The sequence below is a fragment of the Ceratotherium simum genome, chromosome 9 (assembly GCF_057802395.1).
Source record: "Ceratotherium simum simum isolate JZ-2026a chromosome 9, ASM5780239v1, whole genome shotgun sequence".
NCBI lineage: Eukaryota > Metazoa > Chordata > Mammalia > Perissodactyla > Rhinocerotidae > Ceratotherium > Ceratotherium simum.
Window position 1 is genome coordinate 30,376,130 of NC_141908.1, and position 11,962 is coordinate 30,388,091.

Consider the following 11,962-nt stretch of genomic DNA (forward strand, 5'->3'; position numbering starts at 1 on the left):
AATATTGTCTGAGCAGTAATTTACTCTACCAAATCTCCTCAAATAAAGGATGAGGAGAAGAGATTAACATATATTAGGCACATACTTTATTCATCAATTTAGAAAAGATTATGGAGTAGATATAATGTAGCAATTTTTGAGCTAGATGCTAAAACTGCAGTAATGAACAATAGTCTAGTGGCAAAACAAATATTATTTCCTCATGAGTCCTAATAGCAATCTCATTGGTAGATATAGTCTTCCTCATTTGACAGCTGAAGAAACAAAGGCCTCAAGGGATTAAAAAACTTGGTCAAAGTCACACAGACAACAAGTGCCAAAGGTAGAATGTAAAGACTGAATAGAAAGCCTAAATTCTTTCAACCTCAACAATGATGTTTCCCAATGATAGGTTAATTCCCATATGGCTTCAGAAATGAATATCAAAAAATAGTCACCCATCAGTTAGAGTTTGATCAGGCAGGCAGAACCAATATGAGTGACAGAAAGCAAGGAATTCACTATATTTATTTGGGCAACTTCTGGGATAAGACAGCATCTTTACCACAAAGCTGTATGTGCCCCTGGCCCAGGATTCTCAGAATCTGAAGGAGTTTGATGGAAGCTGGAGGTGCTATGGGCCCAGCAGCTGCCCCTTGCCAGCAGCAGATCTGGGACAATGTGCACGAACTCCAACAGCACTGCCCTACCACAATCCTCAGAGCCTAGAAATGGCCGCCCTTCACTGCCAAATACTGCAGTTTCTCTAGTGGCCAGCCCTAACCTGGGAAGAGAATTGAGGGAAATCGACATGGTACAAAGCCATCACACCAGGATAGTATTTTTACTGTGAATTAACTAGAAGTTGTATTTAAAATAGGAACGTATGAAATAAAATAATTTGCTAGAACTTTCACGTGCTCTAGAGTGGAAAATAGGGAGAGATGTCAAGGATTCACGTCCAGAAGCTTCCTCCCATGCTTCTGTTCACTATCGCATTTTGGAGTTACCCCTTTTAGGGGGCGGTGACAGATGGTGAGTACTCTTTATGTCTTTGACCCTGACATTTCATACTTAAAGAGCCATAACACTTAGTTTTTCTTGGTGTAATGCCACTCTCATGTATACTATTTTGGTTGCAAATGGTAGAAATCCAACCACACCAGCTTAAGCAGAAAAGAGGGAATTTATTGGTGCGTATATCTGGAAATTCAAGGATTTCTCTCACTTCAGGTATGGCTAGGTTCATAGGTACAAATAGTCTCATTAGGGTTTACTCAACATCTCTCAACTCTGCTACTCTCTACTTATCTTTGTGTGTAAAGTTCGTGTTTTCTTACTCCAGATGGACTCTCTCTACGTGTCAGAAAACCCAAGTGTGCATCTTTACATCTTGATATGCAAAAAATAAATAAGCCCTTTCTATCCCAACACACACACACACACATATACTCTCATTGAAGGACTCTAAATTGCCTTGTCTGGGTCATATGTCTACGACTTGCATCAAACAACATAAGACAGAAGGATGCGATACCGTGATTGGACAGGCTCAGGTCTCCTGCCCACTCTTGCAGCAGAAGCTGGCAGAACACCAGGACTGTCATTTCTACCAAAACTCCTAGGACGAAGGAGGAGCCACTCCTCAAATAACACAGGAATTCTGGCCAGATTAAAATGACTGGTGTTTAACGCAAATGCACTTTAAGTCAAAGAATTGTAAGGTCTCCATTAGTTGAGAGAGAGAAGACGTTTAAGTTTATGCTATTATTCTTTTCCCTTTTATAGAAAGCATGACAGTGACATAAAGAAGCACCTTTATTAGTTCTCTGACAACAGACGGAGCGTAGAAAAAAAAAAAAAGCAGCACACATTGGCAATAGAACCAAATGTAGTTTTCTATAGATAGCACTGGCCTGCTGCTGTCTCAATTTAAAATACATTCAAAAAATTGCCACCAGATGAACTTTATGGCCAGCTTTAGCTTTGAGGGAAATGAAAGAAATCTAATGTCCAACAGATATCCTGTAATGGTTTGCCTTTGCTTGGGTTTTTTTATTAACAAATAGTCATGCATGCAGATGTTACCCGTTGGTCCTTCACAGCTCATATTTTTTAATACCAAAAAAAAAAGATAAGAATCCATAACAAGAGGCTTCCTAATAATGAAGAATGACCTGTAATTGTAATGAATTTAACTTTCAGGTAAATTGGTAAAAGCCAATTTTTATAGCATGACTCAAAATTATTATTTTTGTTGATGGCTTTGTTTCCAGACAGAATGTGAATCCATAAGTGATAACACTGAAATTAGTCCACAAGTAAAAGTACTGAGGATTTATTCATTCCCTCATTTCTTCACTATGTATTGGGAGCCCACTGTATTGTCATGCCGTGAACTAAGCACTATGGATACCAAAAATCCTAAGATGTATCCTTGCTCTAGAGAAGCTCACAGTGTAGCAGAGGAAAGCTCAAGAAACACAGACAGTGCTACAAACCACTATGTCCAGACAGCTATGACAGCACAGAGGAACAAACACTTAACTTTGCCTGGGTGTGTCAGAGAGGTCTTTTAGATGAAGGTCTTGATGCAGAAATAGGAATTTTCTAACCAAAGGCCTAAAAAAGTATATTCCAGGAAGAAAAGACAACACCCACTTTTATAGGACTTTGTGGATTGACTATGTCACTGGCAGGACAGGGGACAGTGGGAAGGAATGCCCAGGAAGCTAACAGGATGTAATACCAGATGGGACAAGAATAGTATGTGCTGCCAAGGAGTTTAGAAAGATAACTCTGGAAGCAGGGAAAAGGGTGGGTGACAAAGGGGAGAGACTGATTACACCGAGACCTTACAGAGGTTCTGGAGAAGGCTAACACGGGGCCTCAACTCAGACTGTGGAAGTCTATAGAGACCTTGCAAAGTTCAAATGGAAATTATTAGTAATGGATTGAATGAAGGAGATAAAGAAGAGGGAGGAATCAACTAGTTAGGAGACTAGTTGGACAGAGATACTATTAAAGATAGGAAAAATAGAAGAAGCAGACGTTGGGGTAGAGGGCAGGGCAGGGATGAGTTAGAAGAGAGAATAGAGCTGAGATCGCCTATGCTAGCAGACATTAATTTTGTGTTTTAATACAATAGCTACATAAAATAATCTGTTTTACCCTAATATATTATTCTTTCATATATTTTTATTAATGTCCCACTTAAATATATTCTTCACCTCAAAGCACATTATTAAATAACAGTATGGACAAAGTCATCTGTTTCTATATTCCCAAAACTATATGAGGTGTACAATATTTTGAGCAGCAGTAATTCCATGTTATGTTTGGTATTCTACCTTCATGAGTACGTTATAGATGCTTTTGGGAAAAAAAACACTGTCTCTGTATGACTTCACAATATTTTGAGACAAAAATTTTTTCTGACCTCAACCAGTGATTTCTTTATTAAAACCAAGAACTAATATAGTTCGTATTCCCTAACTTTCATTTTTCACATAGAGATATTTTCATCTGTAAGACTGTAACAATGTTAAAGCTTTTCAAATGATGTCTTTTGTTTTAATTCACAAAACTCCAGGACTGCTGATTCTGAAGGATTAGTAGTAAACTATTCACCAGAAACAATAATAGCTACTAGTTGTTGAATACATGCAATATTTTTCAATATGTTCTAAGAAACTTGCTTACTACTGTATTATAAAACTTGCACAGTGATCCTAGATAAGGCATTAAAAAGATTACAAGAAAGGTAGCTGAATTTTTTTCACATCAGATGTGAGGGTGGGGGAGTTTGGGTGTCTAGTCTTATTTCACATTGAGTCTTTTTCATTTGCTTTTCTTAATGCATTCAAAAGTTGTTAAAGTTTCTTATATAAAAATATGATTGATTGTTACAGTGACAGTAATTGCATTTTAGCAAAAGTAACCATTATAGTAATTTTCTTCAAGGAAGAGAAATCTAACTAACTAAAGTAGCTAGTTACTTCCTCACACATTAACTTTGAAATTTTTTAACATAAAAATACTTGATAAGGGAAGTACAGATTGAGGAATATAAAATGGTGTGCAATATTTATAAAACTACTTTCATTAGGTGGTTCGCAATTTTATGCAGCTGTTAATCACAAGTTAAGTGAACCAAAATATAGGAAAAAACTAAAATTTCTATACTAGTGGGTCAATTAAACTAGGTCCTCATTTGAAGCCTTTTAAAAATGACTCTCAGATATCTCTTATTTTCACTTCTAAACTACAGAAGATAATGAATTTTTTGAAAGCAAGAAGATGTATTCATATCATGCCCTCAGAAGATTGAATCAAATGAATACATGAAGATATTATGATTACAAAGAAAAAAGAATAAACACAATTACACATGTGCATAGACGGGATAATGCTGCGTATAGTAACGACTTGTACATGTTAAATCACAAATGAAACAGCATTAGCATTTAATTTCATGTATTCCCCTGCACACCTGAATACTAATTAGCAACTAAAATAGGAAATGTGTGGTACTTCACGTATTGATAAAATCACAGATCTGTATTCTTCAGACACCAGCTATTTAACATGAATTGCATACTGGGAAAACCTACCTTATCATTTTTACAGTTTCCTTTCCAAAATTCTTTTTCCTTATTATTGAATGCAATATACTAATTCCAAAATCAATCAAAGGTAACTGAAATGTTGGCTAAATCTGGAATTGCATTTTCTGATATTTATTGTTAATGATGTATAGACAGTAACTGCCATGAGGAGTATAAAGCAGCAGCCTCAAATTCAGTATGCAAATAGGTGAACAGTAATTCAAGGTAACCTAAATCAATTGAGTCAACTCAAATTTTTCATATTTATGGGGCCACAGAGAACACTGGTGCTTTGTTTCTGCTGCTCCTTGGCCCCCAGAACTGCAAAATAAAGATTATTTTGAGGGCTGAGACAGAGGAAAAGGGGTTTAAACTTCACGATTTTTCCCTGGCTGCTTCTGTTCATCTCTCTCCATCTCCATTCCTTTGCTAACCTCAAGTATCTAAATTGGTCCCTGCACTACCATGTGATTTATTGTGGAGTTATTCTTATAGAAGAGAATATCATTCGCAAAGCCAAATTTCTTTGAGTTAATATTTTCCTTTATTTTTCCACTATCGCACTTAGATTACAGATCCTCTCCCATTTGATTGTACCATTTTGCCCATCAATTGCATCTATAATACAAGTTAGTTCTTACTATGCATGGCAAGGAATGCAGCGGGGGAAATTGAAGATGTGTGTGTGTACGTATATGTGTGTGTGTGCCTACTTGTGTCTACTTGCTTTGAGTTGTATTCTAAAATAAGGATTTAGTATAAAATTGGTGATAGTAGTCTTTAAGAAAAGTCCTGTTTCCTTGAAGCCCGGCTGGTGTCCATTTATTAACAGAACACAAAGGTAAAATGTAGTTACAAAATAATCACACTAGTAGACGTCAAAATGTTTCAAAGAGAAAGACCTTCTAAATATTTGCTAAGAAAGCCACAGAGATTGTATCAGTTAGGATGCTTTTAGTTACAAATGACAGAAAACACAAGTCAAATCCACATAAACAATAAAGAAAATGTATTGGCTCCTGTAACTAACAGTCCACAGGGTGGGAGAGACTCAGGTCCAAATGTCCAGAGCTGCAGATGATTCGGCCCCAGTTGTCTCACTTCTTTCCTTCTTTGATTGTTGGCTCTGCCCTTAGGCTAGTTTCCTTCCATGTTGCAATATTTCAGCTTGCAGCAACCATGGTCACATTTTTGCTCATTCACATCTCCCAGGAGAGGGCATGCTCTTCCCCAGCCAAAGAATAAAACTCCTGAGCTTCATTCTGATTGGCCCAATTTGGGCCACTCTTGAATCATTGCAGTGGGAAGAAGGAAAGACATATTGGTTTAGACCAACCAAGCCATATGCCTGGCACACAGTGATACAACTCCACAGGTTTTTGAAATATTGAAATTCTTCTAAACCAAATGATAAGTAGCCAGTGCTCTGAGTACCCCCAGGTGTTCCTCACTGCATCAGCAATCCAGCCTGGAACCTCCCTGACTTCTCCTTATCTAGCAAAAAGTTAACATCTGCAAAGCAAAGAACCACTTGGACCCTGCTTTGGTGACGCCCCAGGCAACTCTTCTATTTGGATGGATTATGTCCAGATTGTTAAACATTTTGAGTATAATCCCAGGCTGCAGCTGGGGGCAGGATCAATCCCACTGTATTAGTTTCCTAGGGCAGCCATACCAAAGTGCCACAAACTGGGTGGCTCAAAACAACAGATATTTATTCTCTCATCATTGGGGAGGCTAGAAGTCCAAAATCAAAGTGTTGGCTAAGCCATGCTCCCTCTGAAGGTTCTAGGAAAGATCCCTCCTTGCCTCTCCTAGCTTCTGGTGATTGCCAGCATTCTTTGGTGTTCCTTGGTTTGTGGCAGCTTAACTCTAGTCTCTGCCTCTACCTTCGTATAGAGATCTTCTACGTGTCTGTGTCTAAATTTCCCTCTTATAGGGACACCAGTCACTAGGTTAGGGCCCACTCTAATCCAGCATGACCTCATCTTAACTTCATTATATCTGCAAAGACCCTATTGCCAAATAAGGTCACATTCACAGGTTCCAGGTGGATGTGAATTTGGGGGACGCTATTCAACCCAGTACACCACCCCCCAAGTAGGATGGCTGCTATATGATATGAAAGTGGCAAAGTGATGTTGAGGAGGTTCCCACAATGTCCACTATAGATGCTGGACCCTCTGGGCCTCAGCTCTCTTCATTTACCTGGTTATAGTCAATAGCCGTATAGTTGACCAGGCATTTCAGTTGTTATCTGCATCTTCTGAGCTGGAACCCATAGTGCCTAATCTCATTTTTAACTCTAAGGCCTAAGTCCATGGACTTCAAAAAGTAGTTTGAGGAAGGGGTTTGGCAAAGAGTCCTTAAATCCACATGCCAGTCCAAGCATTGTCAATAGAGTGAATAGGCAATATATCTCACCTAGGTAAGTACTATTGTTTTTCAAATGTGTATAGCTGTGATTAATTAAATAAAAATTTATTTAAAATCTTCTGGCATTTATAATACCTCTTTGTCATTATGTGTGTTCTCTATCAACAGATAATGAACTACAGCTATTATTGTACTTTAGCGCACTGGCCTCTATTAGAAGGGCCATGAGTAAATTGGGATACAAGTTTGGCTGCTGTCACAAAGGCCAAAAACGGTAGCTCAAACAAATATACATTGATGTCTTTCTCATGTAAGAGCTGGAGCATAAGCCGTCAAGGGTCATATGGCAGCTCCATGGTCTTGGGGACATAGGCACTTTCTACTTTGTTGCTGTACCGTTCTCAAGACACAGCTTTCAGCACCTGGTCTAAGACAGCTTTCACAGCTCTCGCCAGTGTGGCTGCATTCTGCTCACATACCATTGGCTGGATCCCAAAATATATGGCCAAACATAGCAGCAAGAGTAGCTGGGAAACATAGTCTTTATCTGGTAGCCATGGGCTCAGTGAAATGTCAGGAGTTCTATTACTAAAGAAAGAAGGAGAAAATTAATATTCGGGGAAAGTTAACAGTCCTTGACAAAAGCTACATGCACTTGGGAGAAAGTAATGGATATTTGCAAATGATTTGCGTATTCCTAAGAGATCATGAGTTTGTTCTAAGATGATTTTCAAAATAACATTATACACCATTAATATTATAACTTTGTGATATATTTTCTTTAGACTCTACGTCATCTTACTAACTCTTATATAGTTGGCCCAAATATGCTCACTAGATGTCTATAGTGAGAAGGATTCAGAGTCATAAGGAGAATGGCTGCTTATTCAGGTCAATAAGAAACAGTGTATAGAAGGGAAAAATTACAATCTGGGGAGTGACTGTTCCGCTAGAACGAAGACTTTTAATTCCCTATATCTGCTGACAAGTTATCCAATTACAACTTATAGGAAGGAAAGCTAAGCTAGCGTATCAATATCGAAGACAAACTATCTGCACAGTGCCACAACCAGGCGACATTTCGTAAAGCTTAAACCTGGTACCGTGCTTAAAAGCAGATTCTTCTCAAATGAGAATAGGCTTGTCAAGGTCTTTATAAATGTTGTACAACAAATTTGAGCATAACTTTGTAAAAATATAACAAACAAACAATAATGCCAAATAAAAAAAGGAAGGGGAAAAATATGAACCATTTAAAAAGAAAAGAATAAACATTGGAGGATTGGAAGTATACTATTCAGTTTATGATTGTCCAAAGTTGTTACTGGTGCTAAAATTCTCAGCATCTTGACTTTTCACAGAACCTTATTGTAAACTTTTTTTATGGAGACCAATGTACTGGATAGTCTCAGTGTGTCCCTCAGAACCACTCTCCATCCTTCCACACCTGATCTGTGCCCCAGGAGGCTGACTTGTATGGACCACATCCCTAGGCTTGCTTGCCCTCTGGTTTCTTGCTGGATCCCACCAATGAGAGACACCAACAGGATACTGGACACTGGAAGGAGGGTGATGTTGGGTATTTATTCCCCTGCTTCCCCCCATGTCAGACTGCAGGTTGGTAGTGCCTGCATTCCTCCACTGAAGGTCACAGCTCCTGTAAGCTGGTCCCCTCATATAGCCACAGCCACAACTGCTTTCCCTGTTCCCTAGGCCTAAAGAGGGTCTAGCCAGGCCTATTGGTTTAACTCTGCCTACAACTTTATAAGTATTTCCTTCATTAAACTCTCCTCAATTGCCTCTTTTGAGTGAGCCATCTGTTCTGGGGATCCTGAGTAATACAATAGGAAGAAATTACCCTCTCACCAAAAAACCAGTCCTACTAACCCAGTGGGTAATAGGCCATTCTCGATTTTGAAATTCTCTCCTTTCTACAAATCCATATTCTCTTCCTCCTAAACTTAGATTAAGGTTCGTCTCTTTCATAAACCATTTCTAAATCAGCCACATGGCTCTACTGCCTAAAACCACTGGCCATCACTTCCCAACCCTGTCTATTACCCCACTTTTCTACTTTTGATGAATTTATAAGCCATTTCTAAATTTACTGATGCTTGCTCTAGACTTGTTTTTTAGGAATCTTAGGTTCTCCAGTGTGGGGATAATTTTTTGGCCTACTTTGTGTACAAATTCCCTAAACCTTTCTAGAGTTTTATGCTTCTTAAGCAATAGATATGCAGTATTTCTTATTTCCAGGAAGCGAATAGCTAACTCTCTTAGTGTTTGAATTGAGAAGCAAGGTAAACACACATAATTTCTTCAAAATGTATTCCCAAACTATACTGACACTATGAGCAACATATTTGTAAATCAGCTAGTTCCTCCTCATCTCCAGCACCTCTTAATGCTAGAGGTGCCAGGACCTAGTCTCCTGTCTGTCTCTCCTCTGGTAGTTCTCATCCAAGCTCATGACTTTATAAGCCTAGTGAACATTTCTACTCCTAAATCTAAAAGGTATTTAATCTCAAACTTAATATATTCAAATTCAAACTTCTGATCTTCCTCTTCACCTCTAATCCAAATCTCTAATCTCCAAATCACCTCTAATCCTTCTCTCAGTGACCAGCAACTCCAGTTTCTTAGACCAAAAACTTTGGAGTCATCTTTTACTCCCCTCTTTTTTATCACACCCTACAAAAAACCTTCAAGAAGTCCTATATGTCCTGTATCTGCCGTATACGCAAAATACATCCAGATTCCAACCACTTCTCACTGCTTCCTCTGTTACCTACCTCTCTGGTCCAGGCCACCTGCAATGCACTGCAACAGCCTCCTCAATGGTCTCTTCTGCCTCTGTTCTGGTCCTTCTCAATAGTGTTTTCTCAACAGAGCAGCCAGAGTGCTTTCTTTCTAAACCTTAGTCAGATCATGTCATTCTTCTGTTCAAAACCCTCCATTGGCTACACATTCACTGCAAGTGACACCCAAAGTCCTTACACATAGCCTACAAGGTCCCACATTATGTAGCCTCTGCTATACGTCTGGTCACATTTTCTACTCCATTCCAGGTACACTGGCCTCCTTGCCTGGTGATAATGTACCTGCCACCCCCCTTCCCCTAGGTATCCACATGGCTCACTCCCTCACCTCCTTCATGTTTCTGCCCAAGTGTTATCTACTCGTGGTGCAACACACTTCCTCACAGCAGTTATCATCATTTGCCATATTATGTATTTCATATGTTTATTTTGTTTATTATCTGTCTTCCCCATAAGAATGCAAAGTCTTGTATAAATTTAATACTTGTTATATATTCTCAGTTTTATTCACTACACATTCCCAACTCTTAAACCTGTGCCTGGCAGAAAGAAGGTGTACAACAAATATTTGATGAATGAATGAAAGTATATATATTTTTTTTATTTTTTTAAACATAAATCCTTTCACAAAAATAAATAGGCATTAGAATCCTCAAGTAAGTTTAAAAGAAACTCATATATATAGAGTGCTAACCACATGTTAGGATCTGGGTAGCACTTTACAAGTATGATCTCAGTGAATTTTCATAGCAGATTCTATGTGATTAGTCTTATTATAACCAACATAGAGATGAGATGTTATATAACTAGTTTAAGAAGTGAAAAAGTCAATACATGAGGAATGTGAGTTCAAACCCTGACATGTCTGACTCTAGAATCCATTCTCTTTCTAATATGACTAAAACATGCCTCTTTAAATGTAAAAAAACCCCACCAACAACAGCAATAAAAAAGGTGATATCAAATCTTCATTTAAAAAGGGGTAACTAAATGCTTGGCTAGCATTATCAGTGTGTGAAAATTATAAATCGTAGCTTTTAGAAGAAAAAACATTGAGTAGGCCAGGCAAAAGGCTGAGCAGAGATTAGAAAGGCAGAACCACAAACTCAAGACCATCAAGAGATTACGGTTAGAGAAACTGCTCTGAAAACCCTGTCTTCTCTTTCCTTTTGTGGCCATTGCTGAAGTGGCAGCAGTCAAAATGAAGTTCAATCCCTTTGTGACTTCTGACCAGAGCAAGAACCACGAAAGGCATTTCAACATACCTCCCCACATTTGCAGGAAGATTATGTCTTTCTCTCTTCCCAAAGACCTGAGACAAAAGTACAATGTTTGATCCATGTCTGTCTGAAAGGATGATGAAGTTCAGGTTGTGTGAGGACACTACAAAGGTCCGCAAATTGCCAAAGTAGTCCAAATTTACAGGAAGAAATGTGTGATCTACATTGAATGTGTGCAGTGAGAGAAGCCAGTGACACGACTGTCCGTGTCAGCATGCAGCCCAGCAAGGTGGCTGTCACTAGGCTAAAACTGGTCAAGGACAGCAAAAAACCCTTGAACGCAAAGCCAATTCTTGCCAAGTAGGTAAGGAAAAGGGCAAATATAAGGAAGAAACAATTGAGAAGATGTGGGAATAAAGTAATCTTATACACACTCTTCATTAAAAATTGCTAAAATGAAAAAAAAAACTCCTCAACCCTATCCCTGTGGTCTACCAGCTGCCCCATACTCCTGCTGTACGAAAGGATGGGAAATTGTTTCAAGTTCTTGCTTATTGATTTGATGTCAATTTGTACCAGAAGATTGAGATAATCAAAGACTTCCAAAGAGTTCTCCTGTCTTGGTCAATTATAAAATAGCAGAGAAGACTTTTCTTTGCCCTTCTGCTGGCCTTGTAAAGAGACCTGGATTTGACTCTGCCTCTGCTCTTCTCCGAGTCTTCTTTCTTTGAAAGATGCACTATATTTGAAAGCCACTGTACTTTTAAAATAATCCAGAAAAGAAAAAGAAAGAGGATAAAAGTCATAGCACATTCCAGACACAAGGAAATGTTCTTGGGAAGCATTTGCAGTTAGGTATTTGGAACTTTTCAAAACTACATCAATAAAAGAAGAAGTTACATGAACGACTTGTGAATATTGAAACTTCAAGTATGTTAGCAAATCAGAAGTCCTGTAAAAC

At 38.5% G+C, this 11,962-nt stretch overlaps 1 pseudogene; it reads left to right on the forward strand.

The window, feature by feature from the left end:
- Positions 1–10,946: 10,946 nt before the first annotated feature.
- Positions 10,947–11,418, forward strand: LOC101407680 (large ribosomal subunit protein uL24 pseudogene; annotated as a pseudogene).
- The last annotated feature ends 544 nt before the right edge of the window (positions 11,419–11,962 follow it).